General features: G+C 39.6%; 1 protein-coding gene across 1 annotated transcript in view; it reads right to left on the bottom strand.

The window, feature by feature from the left end:
- The window catches only part of LOC126188499 (dopamine receptor 2-like), a 752,795-nt gene that overhangs the window by 411,064 nt on the left and 321,004 nt on the right, over positions 1-20,727 (bottom strand). The gene's annotated exons all lie outside the window — the stretch shown is intronic.

Below are 20,727 nucleotides of genomic sequence, written 5' to 3'. Positions count from 1 at the left end.
TTTTAACTCCCTGCGGGCATTGTGCTAACTGGATGGCTGACTGCACTTCGGAACTCACGGGTGCATTCTTCTGCTGATTTAAAGCCATTTTTACAACCACTTTGTTCCTTTAATCCGATTTCAGCTACTTAAAACAAATCATATGGTTATATTTCTTTAAAAAATTTTCGAAAATTAATTGTGGGCCCTCATCCTTGGAAACTTATTCCTAAAATTACCTTTCAAGTTTAAACATTGCGGCCTTCTGCCTTTGAAAGGTTATGGTAATTTATTTTAAAATCTTGACAATTTTACTGTGGGCCTTCAGCCGTTTGTATTGCAGCTTGTTTATGTTTGTCTATCCACCCTTGTCTTGATGCTTTCAGTTTATCTGTGATATATATTTATTTTAATTATTTCATTTGTAATTTTAACTGCGTGTTTTTAGTCACTTGAAATTTACTTTTAAAAATCAACAAATGTGCCACCTTGGTTGTCAATGTGTTATTAAACTACAATAAATTACAATTTTAAGGTGAAACTGACCCCAACCTTATTTGGCCCTTTCCACAATCCTAATCACCTGTTCTGCCTAGTGGGTTTAGCGGGCGTATCACCACACAATCTGGATTGTATTCCTCGTCCATCCGATGACTAGAATAGGTCACTCCCATTGTACCATTAATTTTAAATGTGAATAAATATTATAGGGACTCCTTTCATGGAGGTTTTAAACTAATACATTCTGTTTCCTACCCACATTGGTGTGTGTTTTTGGAGCATCGGGTTGAAAAACCTACTTGAATGTTTTCTACACGATATTTGACCAGTCTTTCTCCGTGAGCGTTTGGAGTTTTGAAGCCCACTCATAATGTGCCTTTCCATTTTTGTAAGACAGGCATGGTCCCTGTATTCTCAGTACCAGAAGTCTGACCATGATTGTTCCTTCCCGTTTCCACTTCACAATCAGTTCAGCAGCAATCGACTTGGGCAGCTGTAAAAGTGTTGAAATGTTACTAATGAGTCAGTAATGCAGGTGACAGCAGTGACAACTCCACTTCTGAAATGGGTTCGATCTCCTGTGCGACCCACCTGCTGTTAGTGCTTCTCTACTGACAACACAATACTTGCCATTTCCTTTTGTACTGGACAGTCTGCGTCTCGTGACATCCAGTGATCAATTCCGCTTTACATAGGTATGTCCAGATATTTTATATCAGATAGTTTACTTAGATTTCTGTAGATAAGTAATGGGAAAGATTGCATGATTCAGGAAAACAGTATATTTTACAGGAAGTATTCGTTTGTTGTCACCGCAGCACTGCTACATTAAACAATAAGTTGGGAATTAGAGACGCTGAACCCTACATGCATACAAAGCATGAGAATGAGCTAGATGAAGAGTAATGACGGTCGATTCACATTGAGGAAGTAGGCCAAATTTAGGGAGAGACGGATGTCTTGGCGTCTGTACTGTTATAATTCATAGACTGAACAATAGTTTCCATTCACTGGCTGCGCATTCAAGCCATTCGGCTAAAGACAAGGAGGAGCTTTAAGGCATGACGACAGGCAATATTCGCTGTTATGAACGTGAAGCAAAAGGACCTCGTTGCTGAAACTGTTTCAAGAGTGACGTCAACGATTACTTGAGAAAAATATTCATAAGTATCAAGTAATGATGAAGCATTGCGTTTTGCTTAGGGCTTGTCACTGGAGGGAATATTAATTGCAGTGACTATGCGTAATTGCATGATGGATTCCGTTTGAAAGGAAGTGTGGCCTTTGGCATATTTTTCAGATTTGGTATGAAAACTGACAGCAGATGTGTTTCAGCTGGCAAAAGGCCAGACATAATGTTATCAGCCTGATGTCCATGATAGCGGTGTTTTCGCTCCAGAAACTTTATATGTGTGGATTGATCGATTGGAGTGATTTCGATCTAGGAATCTGCTTAACGAGTCTTGTTGTATGGGACTACAAAAATTACGTAATGAAGACAATCTTGATCTTTTGTACCTCCTTTTATGATTTAGAAGACACTGTACACGTGATACAAAGCAGGTCTCGACCACCTAATATTTATCCAAAAGTCTTGTGTGGTGGAAGAATCTTAAATTTGGATGTCTTACAGTGAGCTGTGCTGCGGCTCTCGTTGGTGCTGTTTGTAGGTTTCCGCCCTCTCTTGGAGGCCAGACGGTATCATTCAGTTGGCATGGTTGCGGTTGTTTGTCTTCTTCTGGTGTTGACTGGCGCCATTCGGTTTCGCAAGCGTTGCCTGCCGCTAGTGGCAGCAGCGGCGGTTATAGATATGTAGTAACTGTTACCCTATCTTTGGGGCGACGTTGTTGTTTTTCCGGGTCGTGTGAGTGTGGTAGTTCGGTTGGGGACTCAGGAGGATCTTGGTCCACACTGTGCGGGACAACGCCGGGACTGCTGGTGGCACACATGGACTGCCGGATCGAAGGGCTGTGGTCACGAGGTTGCACGACCTCGTCCTAAACCGGATCCAGCAAGTTTAAGATGAGTGCATCCAAGTAGAGAAACATCCACCATTATGATATCTCGCGATTCTCCAGTGACTTGGGTTCGTGTTGCTGCTCGTAGTGTCCCAAAGGCGAAGAGCAGCGAGTGGCGTGCTTGGAGAAAGCGGATCTGATTAGCTTTCCTCGACTTCTTATTACTGTTTACTGCGTTCAACTTGTTAAATTGTAACACCATAGCTCTTATGCTGTATTGATTTATTTTGCTTTTGTTTCTTTTAATATTACATCGTTAAGCTCCTGTAAATGTTTTTGATTGAATAGAAAACACAGAATTGTATACTCCTTTCTTTGTACAAACTTTGATGTCATGATTTGATTCTATGCTAAGTAGTGTATCTGTCGTTTAAATTCTTTGTCCCATTTGGAGAGAACAAAACTTACTGTATATGATTGTAATTTCTGTGTGAATAATTCTTTGTAGAATTGTCAATATGCGCAAATGTTCTGTTTTATTTAATGTATTTGGTTACTGTAATGTAAACTGCTGATACTCACTTAGGGTTCTTAGTTAATTTGTATGTAAAAGGTGTAGTGGTTCCCCTCGGGAACGGAACTGTATAACGCGCGCAAATTGTGGTTGGCCTACGTAGAAAAGGTGGAACTGATAGTCAGTCGGGGACGAGCTATGAGTCGGGGACGATTTACGAGTCGGGGATGAGCTACGAGTCTGTGCACTGCCATATAAAAGATGCATATTGTGCTGGTTCCGAGAGAGGCTTTTCCTGTCGCTTTCCAATGCCTCGGAATAATGGATAAATAGCTGGAAATATTCTAGGATTGGTATCAATCATCGCCACCAAGAAATGACAGAGTCCAGCAATTCTACCTGCAATTCCACCTAACAACATGCAGATGCCACCACATTGCGCAATCATTACATCGGAATACTACAATGATGTACAGTGAAGGATCAGCTTAATGGATGTATTAGTGTGCTCAAATATAAGGTAATTTATATCTGAATTTATGTACCTACCTTGATTTTGTCCTTATCATAACACCTCTCAGGTTCCTCTCCGTTTGAGCTAAAGTGATATCCGAGTGTCCTTACTAAAAGAACATTAAAGCCCAGTATTTTGCTCATTAATGCCTCTTCAACATAGTAAAAAGAAAGTTAAAGTTAATGTGGGAAGAGAGTGAGTTAAAGTAAATGTTGTTTGCTGAAAATTTTCGTATTAAAACTGCTTATTAAATTGCTGTTGCCAACTTCAACATTAAAAGTTCTTAAGACTGAGGCTTATAAAGTAAATGATCACATTGCTGTCTGCAGTAAATTCTAAAAGGTGAGTCAGTTTCTTGCAATTTTGTCAACATTGTGTTTCGCTGTAGTAAAAGTGGGAAACTGCAATAGTAGAAAATTATATGTTCATGCTTGCTAAGTGTTTGTCTCTCTTTTGTATTGGAAGTGCATATTAATAGTCTAACAAGATACACAGTCTGTCTATTGTGTTAATGCTAGGTCACAAGTAATGGGAAGACCACTAATTATAAAAACCATAATTTCTTTAAGCCCTGAAAGTAATAGTGTGTTTCGGTATCTCTTATAATTTTGCAAATAGTTTCTGCTGCTCTAACTGTTAGTTTCAATCTTACCGTAAACATATGTATGTGTCAAAGTTCACTGCACTCACGTGTGACAAAGTATAGGTTGTGTTTATTCATTAAAGTTACTTAAAACTATTTTCTTGAACGAGAATGTTAATCATTCTCTTGCCTAGTTAGGCTGGCGACCGTTTCCTTTATCCGTTGAACAGTGCAGATAGGCAAAATTTTGTTTGTTACTGTTCAAATATTTACGTAATTCTGACTTTCATTTCCGATAAGCCACCTCCGTTAGGTACAACACGGTCAACATAACAAAATTCCTCTCAGAGGGTAACACTGCTCTGTTGCTTTATACCATAATTGCTTTAACAAGATAGTTTTATTTCACGACCTGCCTACAACTTTAAGGTTATGGTATAGCAGAAGCAGACAGGAGTGTTATAATATTTTGTTAAGTTCAACCGGCAGTAATTTTCTTACCTGGTTGCCGCTAACACCCTAGTTACTTGCCCTGGGGGTTAGTGTATCTAACGGCACTGTACATTTCCTCGCCTTGCCGCTGCTGTCCAGTAAGGCGTGTAGTTTTGACAGCTTTCTTGATTGTAGGCCGGTTGATGATTCTGCTACTCTGGTGGTAGTGGATCCTTTCTCGTTACGGGTGCTGTAAACACAGTATTCTGGGGACATAGTGCAGACAACCGGTTCCGGCTTTGGCGTATTGTGCCATCGTTGCATTTCGTTTATCGGACTTCAGGTAGCTTCAGCAATATTATCATTAGTCATTCGTTAGACTGCCACTAGTCTGAGTTACCATCTTGTGAAGTGTATGCAACTCTTGGCTGCCTATCTCATCACTCGCGTAAGTGTTTGTTGCCGGAAATTATCAGAGGTCGGTTCCTGGAGCACCGTCTGTGGCCCCTTGGTTCTTGTAAGACATGTGTGTTCTTAAAGGAGGTCTGATGGCCAGTAGTTCAGTGTAACGCTCCTGCAGCCCACGTCTTCTGCGGATATAATCTGCCTCAGTATCCTTTAAGGAACTTATGTACTGGTCCTTGTGTTTTATTATTATATTATTTATTACAGTACCTTGTAATGCCTACATTATAGGTTATCTATATCTCGTTACTAGTTCTGGTCGCCTCCTGGAATACATCTACCAGTGTAGTGTTCAGTGGATGTTAAGGGTTGTGTTACAAAGTTTACCATCATCTTATTTCACCTGTTTGGTGATCAGTTGCTTGATTTTTAATTAACATTTGCTATTGTATTTGCTGTTTTACAGCAGGTTTTTAATTTTTTTTTAACTTATTGCCGTTCCTGGCGTGTAAGGCCTTCAGCCGTGATTATGATTATTTGCCTTAATATTCTAATTTGGTATTTGTATTTTAGCAGTAAGCCTTAAAACCTTATTTATTGCCATTCCTGGCGTCTGATGCTTTCTGCCGTGTTTGTGGCCACTTGCCTTTACTATTTCAATACCCGTAATTTGTAAGTAAGAGCGAGTTTTAAGCAATTCTTAATTTATTGCCATTCCTGGCATGTAAGGCCTTCTGCCCAGATCACAGTGGCTTGCTTTTAAAACATTATCTGCTGTATCTGTATTTAATAGTGTTTTGCTAAATTGTAACTCACTGAAAACACTTACTTTTCATTCATAACGTATGGTATTTTTATTTATTGTTGAGTCTGGAATTACTGGTTTAAAATAAATTGTGTGTAACTGTAAAAGGCCACCAATAGTAATTGATTACACCCCGTCCGCAATCGTAACCGAATCTTGCCTTCATTTGACTATCTGGTTTCATACAACATCTTCAGAAATTTTTCGGCAGACGTGTGACCACTCGAAGTCCGAATCGAACAGTGCATGTAACATTGTTGACAGAGATCGGTACCTCGGATGGCTATATAAAGTTTACCGACCACCTACGTACTATTTCATAAGAGTTTCTTCTTTCTCCCAGTCTTTCATAGTCAACAACATAAACTCGATATACTGAAAAAGTGATCACTGTAATTCACACAGTACAGACCAGACACTTCTAACAACGATAGGTATGCAGTAAACTAGGCCAATCACAATCATGTCCACAACAACGATGTGGAAATCGCGCATTTTTCTCTACGATCGTTGCTCGAGAATGAAACTAACATTCACTTTATATCATCATAATCACTATTCCGCCTTAGGGCAGGTCTTCACATGTAGCTCTCCATGCAGTTTCTTATATAATAGACGGTAATTCTGTAATAGTCTGTGTTTCTGTTATATCTATGAACATATGGTAATAAGTACCTTGATTCACGAATCTCACTCTCCGTAGGCCTACATTAAAGGGTTACATACAGCTCCATAACAAAAATCTCATGGCTTTCCAGAACACGCAGTTATTCTTTGTTCGTTTCTGTGCATTGTCTGCCCTATACATTTTCCATCTATTCACCTCACCCACGGAGAGATTTGTCACTTTATGACAGATATAATTCACTGTTCGATAACAACACGATATCTCTCAAACCGGTCGTAAATTTGTCGCTGGGTAGAAGATTTACTTCACTGTCAAAGCAATATCCATCATCCTATATTTACATCTCACATAGCAATAAATTTCGGACATAAATTTGAAAGATGTGATTTGAAACACTTCTTCACGTATACAGTGTAGTATCATCTCATGGACTTATTATGAACCGGTATTGTTGTATTCCTACATATGTTAAATAAAAAAATGAAAGAACAAAAGTTTTCCCTATTAGCGCTAGACTCATTCCATAAATTTTGTTGGAAATTAACAACATGCAAGCGCCCCTGACCACAGTGTTCGGAAGTATATCCAACAACCTTCGGTTTCGTTTTTTTTCTCCTGACTTATGTATAGAACGTTCAGCCTAATAACTTATATAACTTATCAACTGAAGAAATGAAATGAAAGGATTTTGTTTCTATTGACCAGAACTGGTTGCTCAAGGCAGTAGCATATGCCAGGCACTTACGCACTTGTAATGGAAATAAACAATTTAAGCCATATCTCCGCAATATCCTTCCCTCCAGAGAGGTAGTCCCTCTCTCTCTCTCTCTCTCTCTTTCTCTCTCTCTCTCTCTCTCTCTCTCTCACACACACACACACACACACACACACACACACACACATATATATATATATATATATATATATATATATATGTGTGTGTGTGTGTGTGTGTGTGTGTGTGTGTGTGTGTGTGTGTGTGTGTGTGGTGTGTGTGTGTGTGTATGTGTGTGGAGGGCGGGGGTTGTGTATGTTCCACATCTCCTCCTGAACCACTGGACTGATGGTGAGAGGGACAAGACTGCGCAGCAGTTGTACCCAACCTACAGAAACTGTCTGGCGTCATGATCGTTAATTTGGATACTGTATTTATACACATGTACATTATGTATATTTCTTTGTACAACTGTTTTATAATTTCATGGGTGTTTTCACGAATGTAAGAAAACGAATTTTTTTCAATACTTGCTACAAACACAGATCATTTATTGTTGTCGTTCCTAATAGAAAATTTGCAAAATGAATACACAGGCAATCCACATTTGTCAGCTAGTGGTAAATAAACTGGAGTGTGCATTTCCATCTAACGTGCATCTGAATTCCGACGACCTAACAAGCGGTCAACCATTGTTGTTACGAGGGCCTCGCACTATATAAACTGAGTACTGGGTACATGGGAGAAATAATGGTCTATCTGCAGTCATTCACATTTCTCATTCAGTGTCAGTACTGACACTGAAAGAAACGCGCAAACTATAAGGCATGTATCATTTGGAATAGATGAAGACCGCAGCTGTAAGCAGTGTTAAGGGACGGTCGATGAAAATAGAGTAATTTCGTGTAAAACATGGAAAATTATTTTCTTTATTCATATTATTTGATACACAATAACCCGTGAAGTGACAGCTCTAACTCATATTTCAGATTCTCACTAATGGGAGCTCTGTCAGGATGTGTACATGTAAAAAGTGGTAAGTGCCAAAAACATTGTTGCCAGCAGTAGTAATGCATGCTATGTTCGTACCACTTTTAGAGACGGTTTGTACGGATCTCGGAATGATGTGGGTAACAATTACTCGACTCATAAATATCCTGAATATGTTTCTGAACCCAAATGTGCTTCAGAATATTTTGTTTATCAGGTAAATTTAAATATTTATTTAAGCAAGTAGACAATGATAAGTTGTATCTCTTACCATTGCTTACGTGAATTTACGAGAAACGATGGCGGCAGAAATGTTAACGACCATCCTTTACACCGTGTATGTGTTGTAGTAAGGTCTTTGCTATAATTAATTCTATATGGAGCTGAAACATGGATTAATATTTAAGGTTGTCATACTTTATTTTTCTCAAAATTGATGATGGATATATTTTTACCATATCAGACTATGAAATAATTAGAACCTGTTAATTGTGTATTGTCGAGAGGTATACTAGTAAATGTTTCTTTAATTAGCCCAGCAAGTAAATGCTAGCAAATGCTAATTTCATTCATTTTGCAGCAAATTGTTTGACATACATCGACGAATTTTTAATAACAAAATATTCGGAAGAATTGATCATTTTACATACATGTCGTTACTGCAGATTTATTTAAAAACAGCGACTTACTTGGATAAAATAATCACATGGCATGTGTTTGTAGCTGACATAAGTTATTTACGAAACGTTTTTGAAAATCTTAGGGACAGTTTCTCAAAACGTGTCTCTTACCATTGTTTTTACATCCAAGGTTTTCATATATAGACCTGCAATACATTAGAAAATTAAATATGCCTCTAAAATGCATTTTTTATGGTAACAGAATATAAATTATCCTGAGAGAAACGACAGGAATGCAGCCCAGTCAAGCTCATAACGAGGACAATCATAAAACAAATAGTCGTGGGAAGAACAAAGTTAAAAGGATCGACGGGAGCAAAGAGCCTGTAGACGTATCCGAGATGAAAGGAGAAAATAACATCAGACTACGAAAGCTAAGCTAGATACTCAAGAAGAATATTCAACAACCCATGCAAAACAGTAGAACGTTGAATATTGTTGAGCAAACGGAAATTGATTGTATCAGTTTTATGCGTAAGGTTGTAGCGTTTCTATGTAAGTTCAATAAACACAACAGACACATATAATAGAAATTTTAGTAATCAATAGCATATTCTCCTTCAATATATACAACAGTCTGCCGATGCTGGGGTAACTTTCTGATTACGCGGCTGTATAAATAACGTGGTTTTGAGGAGAAGAACTTGTCGAGCCCTTTTCGAAGTGCACATTCATCCGAAATGAAAGTTCGTTGAAGGCTGTTCGACAGAGAGCGGAAAAGTGGAGAATCGGAGGACTAAAGATCAGGTAAACAAGGTGGGAGCGGAATGACTTCTTAAACCAACTCTTGTACTAGAGTGTTTCACGCCAGTATAGTTTTATGAGAGGGTGGGCGTTATCGTGAAGTAGCATCACTGCACGCAGCCTTTTTGGTCGTTGTTCTTGGACGTCCTTAACACGTCTTAGTTTTGGCAATAAATGTCAGTAGCGATCGCTACACTTGGGGAAAGCAATTCGTAGTAGACAGCACACAGTAGCCGTTCCAGCAGATGCATAAAAATATCTTTCGTGGATGCATGCCGGTGTTTACGGGAAGTTGGTGCTTTATTTGGGTTAGAACAGTTCTTTCTTTCTCCATTTGTTAGCATAACACTCCATTTTTCGTCTTCAGTAACGTAACATGTTAGGAATCGTCGATGTTGTCCACGAACCAATTGATGACGAGCAAACACAGATGCACACATGGTCATCCACTGATTTTTGTGTTTCTGGCTTAGAGCATGCGGTGTCCATTCATCAGATTTTTTAACCTTCCCCACAGCATGAAAATGTCACACGATGTTGGATGGTGGAATGATCACAGCTCAACACATCTCGCAGTTCTCGAATGTACTGACGTGAATCAGTTTGAATTAATGCGTTTAAACGATCTTCATCAGCCTCTAAGGTCTTCCAGTGCGTGGAGAGTCTTTAACGTCAGAACGATCCGGCTTAAAACGAGAAACCATTTTCTTGACGCGCTCTGGCCAATGGCATCATCCCCATACACGGCGAAAATTTTTCTGGCTGCCTCCGCTGCTGTCATCCCTCTACAGAAGTAAAGCAGAAGAATATGTCAGATGTGTTCCGATTTCTTCACTTGGCACTCCATTTTCCAATGCCCACTGCCCCACTCACTATCTATGTAAACTCAAACTTCAACAGTGGACTACAAATAAAATATGACAATCTATGAACAAACCCGTAGCAATCGAAATACCAGCACGCAAAACGAAAAGCCTGCGAATTTAAGCACCAACCTAATATCACTTCATAGTAAATGAACATTTACATCTGGTTTTTTACGATGATATTAACATGCAACGCCCATGAAAGAATGTACATATTTGCAACTGACCAGAGGTGAAATCTAACGAAGTCGAAAGAGTTTCAGACGAAAAAATGATCAGTGAGACACCCACGAAACATGTCACTGCAGTAACGGAATATTTAAATTTCCTTATGTACATAATAATTCTGCTTTTACCTACATTTACCATTAATTGCGGTAAACTCATTTGAATTTGTCAGAAAAAGACCTCTGTCTTGCAGAATCTTCTGTTAAATGACGTGAACTTCCGTTACTCACCAGGCCATTATAAATGCTAATCTTGTAGCGGTAAAAGCAATTAGATGGAAATGCTAGCTGTATTATCCTTTAGATTAAATACAGTTGTCTCCAGTAATTTCAGGCATAAAACAAAAGCTAGAAATTAGTGTTTCTTTCAGTTCATGCGATTATCAGCATTTCAAAACGTGAATGTAAACTTGACAGTATAAAAAATATAGATGAGTGCTCTGCTACGATAGTATAAAAATATAGATGAGTGCTCTACCTATGTATTTCTATGGTATACTGCCAGAACTGAACTAAGGAATTATTGTTACATTTTTGCATTAAAAACCATAACTGAAAGTAATATTCTTGAACAATTATGTATTTATGACCGTAGGAAAGTTCCCAAACCCAGAATCACAATAGATAAAAGACACTGTATTGTTAACAGTACTGTAGAAGTTAAGAGCATATACTTACTATTAAACAATCATAAACCACACTGCTGGAAGCAGAGAATAATAATGAGTGTAAAATTGCGTCAACCGGACGTCAGAGAGGCTCCTTTCTCAGAGCTTGTACATTTGCGACGTTCTCTGCAGTTCCGACACATATAAAAAAATAAAATGAACTTAGAACTTCGTTTGCCTAGAAAGATTTTGTGATGCGATTTATACTGACAGGAAATGGTTTTAGTCGTGAATTTATCGTACAGTAGTATAAGATCTTACTACTGGTGCGTTACATTGTATTCTATTGTGTGAATAGTTTTCTTTTAGTACTTACGATTCATTGACCTGCTTTTGATTCCCGATGTTATTTGATTCTGATTAGCTAACAAAGGCGTAACATGGTTTCTCTGAATCACGTTTGGGTATAGGGAGAAAAACAGAATCATAGTATGCCTATGAACGTTAATACTGGATCAAACATTATTGTTATCCGTACACAATTATTATTTCATCGATTTTATCGCTTTACTTTTTAATGGTACATATCCTTATCTGTAAGAGAAATGTTACATTTCCAGAATAAATTTTCAAGCTACAGTGGAGTGTGCGCTTATCTGAATCTTCCTGGCAGATTAAAACTGTTTGGTGGATGGGCTTTGAAACCCAGTTTTCTCTTAAAGGAATAATGTATAATTATAGAGAAACAGTTGACAGCTCGTGAAATACCAATTAATTTCTTATGAATAAGTATTCACTGTTGTTATACGTACAAATCCTATAAAACAGTCAAACTGTGAAGTAAATTACCCAAGAAGGTTAAGAAGTAACCTAAACCAATACATTATATGGATGACGAAAACATAAAGTAGACGTCTAACAAAATAAAATGTTTAACCATTCCAATCAGTCAAATGGGAAGGGCACCATATCTGGAGTATGTGCACTAACTAGTGACGAGATGTCAGTGAATGGTACAAGATTAGGTTTGGCGTTAACTAACTTTTTGGTAATCTTAATAAGTGTGGAATCAGTCTATGGAGGCAGCCGAATGGAAACAGTAGATTTAGTCGCTTGTAGCTCTATGTATCTACATCTGCACATATACTCTGCTAGCCATCGTGTGGTGCTTGGCGAATGTTGCTCTGTACCACTACTAATAATAACTTTACCTGTTCCACTCGAATATAGAGGGAGGGAAAAACGACTGTTTGTATACCTCCCTTCAAGAGCTAATATCTGTAGTCCTTTCATCATGGATCTCATACGAAATGTACGTTGCCGCCAGTAAAATCGTTCATAAGTCAGCCTCAAATGCTGGTTCTCGAAATTTTCTCAAGAGCGCTCCTTCGAGCCATTGATATACCTGTGATTCCGTATGCTTGTACCTTCGTTTACAGTCGGAATGTGGCGCCGTGTCAAACAGCTAACGGAAATCTTGGAATATGGAATCTGCCTGTTGCCTTTCATCCATGTTTCATAGGATCTCATGTGAGAAAAATTAACGGTTGGATTATTCACTCGTTCTGTTCAGTGAAGCCTGTCTGTGAGAGGATCCAAATGAAAACAGCTGATTCAGGCGGTTGTAGTTTTACGCGTCGGTTCGATTATTCATTCAATCCTTAGACTCAAACCAGTGTGTAGGAGCATCGTAATGAAAACAGTCCATTCAGTTCTTCGTAGTTTTGCATCCCGACTGAATCACTCTTTCCTTCTCTTCAAGTGAAACCAGTATGTAGTTTTTCCTTCAACTGAAACTACGCGTTAGTAATTTAGTTGACTGAGATACCCACTCCATCTTCTTAGTGAAATGAGACTTTTGATCAGCTAAAATTAATTAATGAATTGCTGTATATTAAGTTTCTCCAGAAGCAATTGAAAAATAACTAACTTAGGTGATATGTCCCATTCCGTTTTATTCAAAAGGTTTGATTAATTAAAAATCATTTTAATCTAACACTTAAACATTCAGCAATTAATTTGTGCGGAAGGTAAACACATTGTGCTGAAAATTACGTTGCCAGCTACATGTACACAAATCATACACAAGAACACAGATCAGTTCACATTTTACAGCCTTTGAAAAGTAGCAGTGACAGTATTTCACGGGGAAGAAGAAGCACTATTCGCATTCGTACACTGAATAATTTCTTTTATTTCATGATACATTTCTTCAATTTCTTCGTCGTCTGCAGAGCTAGTTGGAATATAAACTTGTACTACTGTAGTAGTAGTTCATAGACCTTGCCGTTGGTGGGGAGGCTTGCGTGCCTCAGCGATACAGATAGCCGTACCGTAGGTACAACCACAACGGACGGGTATCTGTTGAGAGGCCAGACAAACGTGTGGTTCCTGAAGAGGGGCAGCAGCCTTTTCAATAGTTGCAAGGGCAACAGTCTGGAAGATTGACTGATATGGCCTTGTAACAATTACCAAATCGGCCTTGCTGTGCTGGTACTGCGAAAGGCTGAAAGCAAGGGGAAACTACGGCCGTAATTTTTCCCGAGGGCATGCAGCTTTACTGTATGATTAAATGATGATGGCGTCCTCTTGGGTAAAATATTCCGGAGGTAAAATAGTCCCCCATTCGGATCTGCGGGCGGGGATGTCGTTATCAGGAGAAAGAAAACTGGTGCTCTACGGATCGGAGAGTGGAATGTCAGATCCCTTAATCGGGCAGGTAGGTTAGAAAATTTAAAAAGGGAAATGGATAGGTTAAAGTTAGATATAGTGGGAATTAGTGAAGTTCGGTGGCAGGAGGAACAAGACTTTTGGTCAGGTGACTACAGGGTTATAAACAGAAAGTCAAATAGGGGTAATGCAGGAATAGCATTAATAATGAATAGGAAAATAGGAATGCGGGTAAGCTACTACAAACAGCATAGTGAACGCATTATTGTGGCCAAGATAGATACGAAGCCCACACTTACCACAGTAGTACAAGTTTATATGCCAACTAGCTCTGCAGATGACGAAGAAATTGAAGAAATGTATGATGACATAAAAGAAATTATTCAGATAGTGAAGGGAGACGAAAATTTAATAGTCATGGGTGACTGGAATTCGAGTGTAGGAAAAGGGAGAGAAGGAAACGTAGTAGGTGAATATGGATTGGGGGTAAGAAATGAAAGAGGAAGCCGGCTGGTTGAATTTTGCACAGAGCACAACTTAATCATACCTAACACTTGGTTTAATTATCATGATAGAAGGTTGTATACATGGAAGAACCCTGGAGATACTAAAAGGTATCAGATAGAGTATATAATGGTAAGACAGAGATTTAGGAACCAGGTTTTAAATTGTAAGACATTTCCAGGGTCAGATGTGGACTCTGACCACAATCTATTGGTTATGACCTGTAGATTAAAACTGAAGAAACTGCAAAAAGGTGGGAATTTAAGTAGATAGAACCTGGATAAACTGAAAGAACCAGAGGTTGTACAGAGTTTCAGGGAGAGCATAAGGGAACAATTGACAGGAATGGGGGAAAGAAATACAGTAGAAGAAGAATGGTTAGTTCTGAGGGATGAAGTAGTGAAGGCAGCAGAGGATCAAGTAGGTAAAAATACGAGGGCTAGTAGAAATCCTTGGGTAACAGAAGAAATATTGAATTTAAACGATGAAAGGAGAAAATATAAAAATGCAGTATATGAAGCAGGCAAAAAGGAATACAAACGTCTCAAAAATGAGATAGACAAAATGGCTAAGCAGGGATGGCTAGAGGACAAATGTAAGGATGTAGAGGCTTATCTCACCAGGGGTAAGATAGATATTGCCTACAGGAAAATTAAAGAGATCTTTGGAGATAAGAGAAACACTTGTATGAACATCAAGAGCTCAGATGGAAACCCAGTTCTAAGCAAAGAAGGGAAAGCAGAAAGATGGAAGGAGTATATAGAGGGTCTATATAAGGGTGATGTACTTGAGGACAATACTATGGAAATGGAAGAGGATGTAGATGAAGATGAAATGGGAGATGCGATACTGCGTGAAGAGTTTGACAGAGCACTGAAAGACCTGAATCGAAACAAGGCCCCCGGAGTTGACAACATTCCATTGGAACTACTGACGGCCTTGGGAGAGCCAGTCCTGACAAAACTCTACCATCTGATGATGTATGAAAAAGGCGAAATACCCTCAGACTTCAAGAAGAATATAATAATTCCAATCCCAAAGCAAGCAGGTGTTGACAGATGTGAAAATTACCGAACAATCAGTTTAATAAGCCACAGCTGCAAAATACTAACACGAATTCTTTGCAGATGAATGGAAATACTTGTAGAAGCCGACCTCGGGGAAGATCAGTTTGGATTCCGTAGAAATACTGGAACACGTGAGGCAATACTGACCTTACGACTTATCTTAGAAGAAAGATTAAGGAAAGGCAAACCTACGTTTCTAGCATTTGTAGACTTAGAGAAAGCTTTTGACAATGTTGACTGGAATACTCTCTTTCATATTCTAAAGCTGGCAGGCGTAAAATACAGGGAGCGAAAGGCTATTTACAATTTGTACAAAAACCAGATGGCAGTTATAAGAGTCGAGGGACATGAAAGGGAAGCAGGGGTTGGGAAGGGAGTAAGACAGGGTTGTAGCCTCTCCCCGATGTTATTCAATCTGTATATTGAGCAAGAAGTAAAGAAAACGAATGAAAAATTCGGAGTAGGTATTAAAATCCATGGAGAAGAAATAAAAACTTTGAGGTTCGCTGATGACATTGTAATTCTGTCAGAGACAGCAAAGGACTTGGAAGAGCAGTTGAACGGAATGGATGGTGTCTTGAAGGGAGGATATAAGATGAACATCAACAAAAGCAAAACGAGGATAATGGAATGTAGTCGAATTAAGTCGGGTGATGCTGTGGGTATTAGATTAGGAAATGAGACACTTAAAGTAGTAAAGGAGTTTTGCTATTTGGGGAGCAAAATAACTGATGATGGTCGAAGTAGAGAGGATATAAAATGTAGACTGGCAATGGCAAGGAAAGCGTTTCTGAAGAAGAGAAATTTGTTAACACCGAGTATAGATTTAAGTGTCAGGAAGTCATTTCTGGAAGTATTTGTGTGGAGTGTAGCCATGTATGGAAGTGAAACCTAGACGGTAAATAGTTTGGACAAGAAGAGAATAGAAGCTTTAGAAATGTGGTGCTACAGAAGAATGCTGAAGATTAGATGGGTAGATCACATAACTAATGAGGAAGTATTGAATAGGATTGGGGAGAAACGAAGTTTGTGGCACAACTTGACCAGAAGAAGGGATCGGTTGGTAGGACATGTTCTGAGGCATCAAGGGATCACCAATTTAGTATTGGAGGGCATCGTGGAGGGTAAAAATTGTAGGGGGAGACCAAGAGATGAATACACTAAGCAGATTCAGAAGGATGTAGGTTGCATTAGGTACTGGGAGATGAAGAAGCTTGCACAGGATGGAGTAGCATGGAGAGCTGCATCAAACCAGTCTCAGGACTGAAGACCACAATAACAACAACACTGATACTTCCATTTCGTTGTTAAGCCTTTCTCTAACCACGGCTGTAAATGAACGGTCTCCAACGAGGTTCGCTTCCAGGTGGTAGATGCATCCCCCTTCCCCTGCCGCAGTCTCCATTTGGTCGTTAGTATAAGCAACTGGAATCGCCTGATCCTCGGCTCGATGCATTCGGTTCTGAGTGGAAACATTCGATCATTTGACATTGTTACGTTGACTGAAATCTGTTATCACTTGTCACGGTTATCACCGTTCCAATATTTGCTTTGTATTGAGGGCCAATTAGCACCTTTTAGTTCAGTTTTTCGTCCATGATTGTGACAGTCGGTTACTTAACAGTGAATGCAGAGTTTGGGTCAAAATGCCTAAACGCTCAGTGGCTTAGGAACTTACGAAATTATATGACGAATTACAAAGTAATACTGAAGATACAGTGCGTTATACAGTTTCTGCAAAAATGATTCATATTCTGAAACTATATTAACTACAGAAATTTAAAGAAGATTAATGATTGATGACAAATATTTGTCACTCACAGACTTACAAAAGACTTATTTCCTTATTTCCGACAGGTGACGGTATATGCTTAACAACAAGCGATTAAGTCACCAACAGTTAATTATCTGTTTCTTTTCCATCACCTCAGCATTTATCGAAAGAGAATTACCTGTGATAGGTGCAAACGGGCAGGAAGAGAGAGACAAATCCTCAATAAATTTAAATTAAGTATAGTTTTTTATTTATTTAAACATAAACTTAAAAAGGAACACCAGTTATTTGTTTTTTAAACACAGACAAAAGTACATACTTAGTGCCAGAACTACAAAAAATAGTAAATAGATAAAAAAATTTAAAAATATATCATTTTCAGGAATATTATTTTTTATCCACCTTTCCTTGAAATAATGGACGTTATTTGTCTCTAAAAACGTTTACTCGAAAAGACTGAAAAGGGCTAAAGTAGAATCACTCATACCCAGAGACTGAGTAAAAATATTCACAGGTCTATAATTGACGCAACTGTCGGACAGTTGTGTCAGTCGGTTGTGTCACATTGAGTGAAACCACTGAAAATCGGAGAGTGACGGTGCCGCAGTGACTAGTTTCATTCGGTTGTTTCATTGGACTAAAAAAATAGTGACAGAAGGAGAAAATAATTGACTTGCCAATTGGTTATTGAAACCAAATACCTGTCCCACCACTATGTGCTGATCTCGTCGTTACCGCGGTAGTTCCGTCGGGCTGTGTAGACATTGTAACGACATAACCGTTTCAGCGTGTATGTGATGGTATGTCTATTGATAAAGTTCAAAGAAGCTATACATCTGGGCGTTATTCATTGGGCGGTTTGTCTGGCCGTTGCAAATTATACGGGAAAACTGCTAGTTCCTCCAGAATATTAAGATGACCGCTCCGCATGTGCTATTCTGTATTTGTTGACTTATGCATTACGATCCCAAACGCTGTTTTATTATTTGTGCACACGTCTTTCTTAAATCGGATGTGGGAACTGTGACCTTTTCGTCACAAGATGCAAATTTTATTTGATATATATACTGAAATGACAAGAGACGTGGGATAGGGATATGCACTTTTGCAGGTGGCGGTTGAATAGCGTACAGAACATACAAAAGGTCAATGCATTGACGGAGCTTTTATTTGCACCTAGGTGGTTCATGTGGAAAGGTTTCCGACGTGATTACGTCCGAACACGTGAATTAACAGACTTTGAACGCCGAATGGTAGCTGGGGCTAGATGCATGGGACATTATATTTCGGAAATCTTTGAGGAAGTCAGTATTCCAAGATCCATAGTGTCAAGAGTGTGCCGAGAATGCCAAACTTCTGGCACTACCTCTCACCACAGACAAAACTTTGGCCGAAGGTGTTTACTTAACGACCGACAGCAAAGGCATTTGAGTATCCTCAGTGCTGACAGACAAGCAACACTACATGAAATAACCGCAGAAATCAATGTGGTACATACAGCCAACGTGTCCGTTAGGACACTGTGGTGAAATTTGGCGTTAATGGGCTATGGCGGCAGACGACCGAAGCGAGTGCCTTTGCACGACGTCGACTGCGGCGCTTCTCCTGGCTCGTAAGCACATCGGTTGGGTTCTGGACAACTGGAAAACTGGGTTCTGATCAAGTGAACCCCGATTTCAGGTGCTGAGACACGATTGTAGCGTTCGAGTGTAGTGCAGACCCCACGAAGCCATGGCCAAAAGTTGTCAACAAGGCAATGTGCAGGCTGATCGTGGCTCCATAAACGAGTGGCCTGTGTTTGCAGGAAACTTGTAATAGACTGGAAATTGGTTTGTTCGGCTGTTAGAGACCATTTGCAGCTGCAGACCTTTTGCAGCAGAGAGCAAGAATTGTTCACCAATGGTTTTAAAGAACATTCAGGACAGTGCGAGCGAATGGTTGTAAAAGCTTAATGATAAAATGGTTTCTTCTTTCCGACATCGCTCAAAAATGGTTCCAACGGCTCTGAACACTATGGGACTTCACATCTGAGGTCATCAGTCCCCTAGAACATAGAACTATTTAAACCTAACTAACCTAAGGACATCACACACATCCATGCCCGAGGCAGGATTCGAAACTACGACCGTAGCGGTCGCGCGGTTCCAGACTGAAGCGCCTAGAACCGCTGGTCCTCAGCGGCTGGCTCTAACATCGCTTCGGACCTCCTTTTACCAGGCGTAGTGCAGCAACCTGATGTGGCATTGACTCAGTAGGGCGTAAGAACTCCCTCGTAGAAGTATTTAGGCGTGCTGCCTCTATAGCCATCCATAATGTCGAAAGTGTTGCTGGGAGAACCATTGAAAACAGATGTTTTCGAGGAACAAAGAGATTGACAGATACACTGGCGAAGTAACATCCCGCAAAATCGATCTTTTGTGTGTGAATAATGATGAGTGATGGTGCTAGTTTCATATGCTGCGCCGGCTGTTTAAGGAAAACAGCCAAAGAGACAGATATATCTGCATAATACAGTGTAGGGCCCACAAGAGAACGCAGAAGTGCCACAGCACGACGTGGCATCCGCAAAATACGAGGGGGTGGAGGTGTCTTCTGAAAAGCACTCTGCAAAGAGTCCCTGATATGCTCAATAATGTTCACGTCTGGGGACTTTGGTGACCAGCGGAAGTGTTTAAATTCAGAAGTGTTTTTCTGGTGACACTCTGTAGCAATTCTGAACGGATGTCCTGTCCCATTGTCCTTCTGGAATTGGCGAAGCACGTCAGAATGCATAATGGACACGAATGGGTGCAGGTTATCAGAAAGGTTGCTTACGTACATGTCACCTATCAGAGTCGTATGTAGAAGTATCAGGCGTCCCATATCACTGCAAGTGCACCCGCCCACATCATTACAGAGCCTCCTCCAGCTTGAACATTCCCCTGCTGGTGTTGCGGAGGAATCTTCTCACAAAATTTCAGTCACCAGCTCTCCTCCGAGTGCAAAAAAATGCTGTTGACTCCAACCTATGTTAGGAGAAACGATCGCCATGTACAATAAGGCAATGACGATCATATTTTTTCTCCCCTTTCACATGTATCCCGTTAGGCAAAAAACACATGAGGACAGCTTTAATTGCTGTGGGTGAAACAAGCAGCAATAAATTTCATATTATTTCACGTCACAAATGTATTGCTGTTTATTAACGAATACGTTATTTGTCGATTTTCGGGAGTGTGGTTAAGTAGGAAACTAAGAGGACATCTTAAACTGCTGCGAGTAAAACGAGAAGCAATAACATTCATATTGTTTCCTCCTTCATATAAATATTTCTCAGTTTATAAAGAGGTATATAAGGAATATAGGTCTTTAGCTGTTTATTTTCCAGCATACACAAAGATCGTGTAAAGAGAGATACTTCATATGTTAGCCAATAGCCCGTGTTACCTATACCAGTTCCGGCTGGTATACTTCTACAGTTAACGTCACGTGCAATAGTGTAACTCACCAACTGTGTTCCTGAAAACATGTATCCTACTTCTGTGTGAATTTCCATGAAAGATGAGCATCCAGATGAGGACGGA

This window comes from Schistocerca cancellata, chromosome 5 (assembly GCF_023864275.1).
Source record: "Schistocerca cancellata isolate TAMUIC-IGC-003103 chromosome 5, iqSchCanc2.1, whole genome shotgun sequence".
Lineage (NCBI taxonomy): Eukaryota > Metazoa > Arthropoda > Insecta > Orthoptera > Acrididae > Schistocerca > Schistocerca cancellata.
The sequence above is the reverse complement of the archived record's forward strand: the minus strand, read 5'-3'. Positions and strand labels throughout refer to the sequence as shown.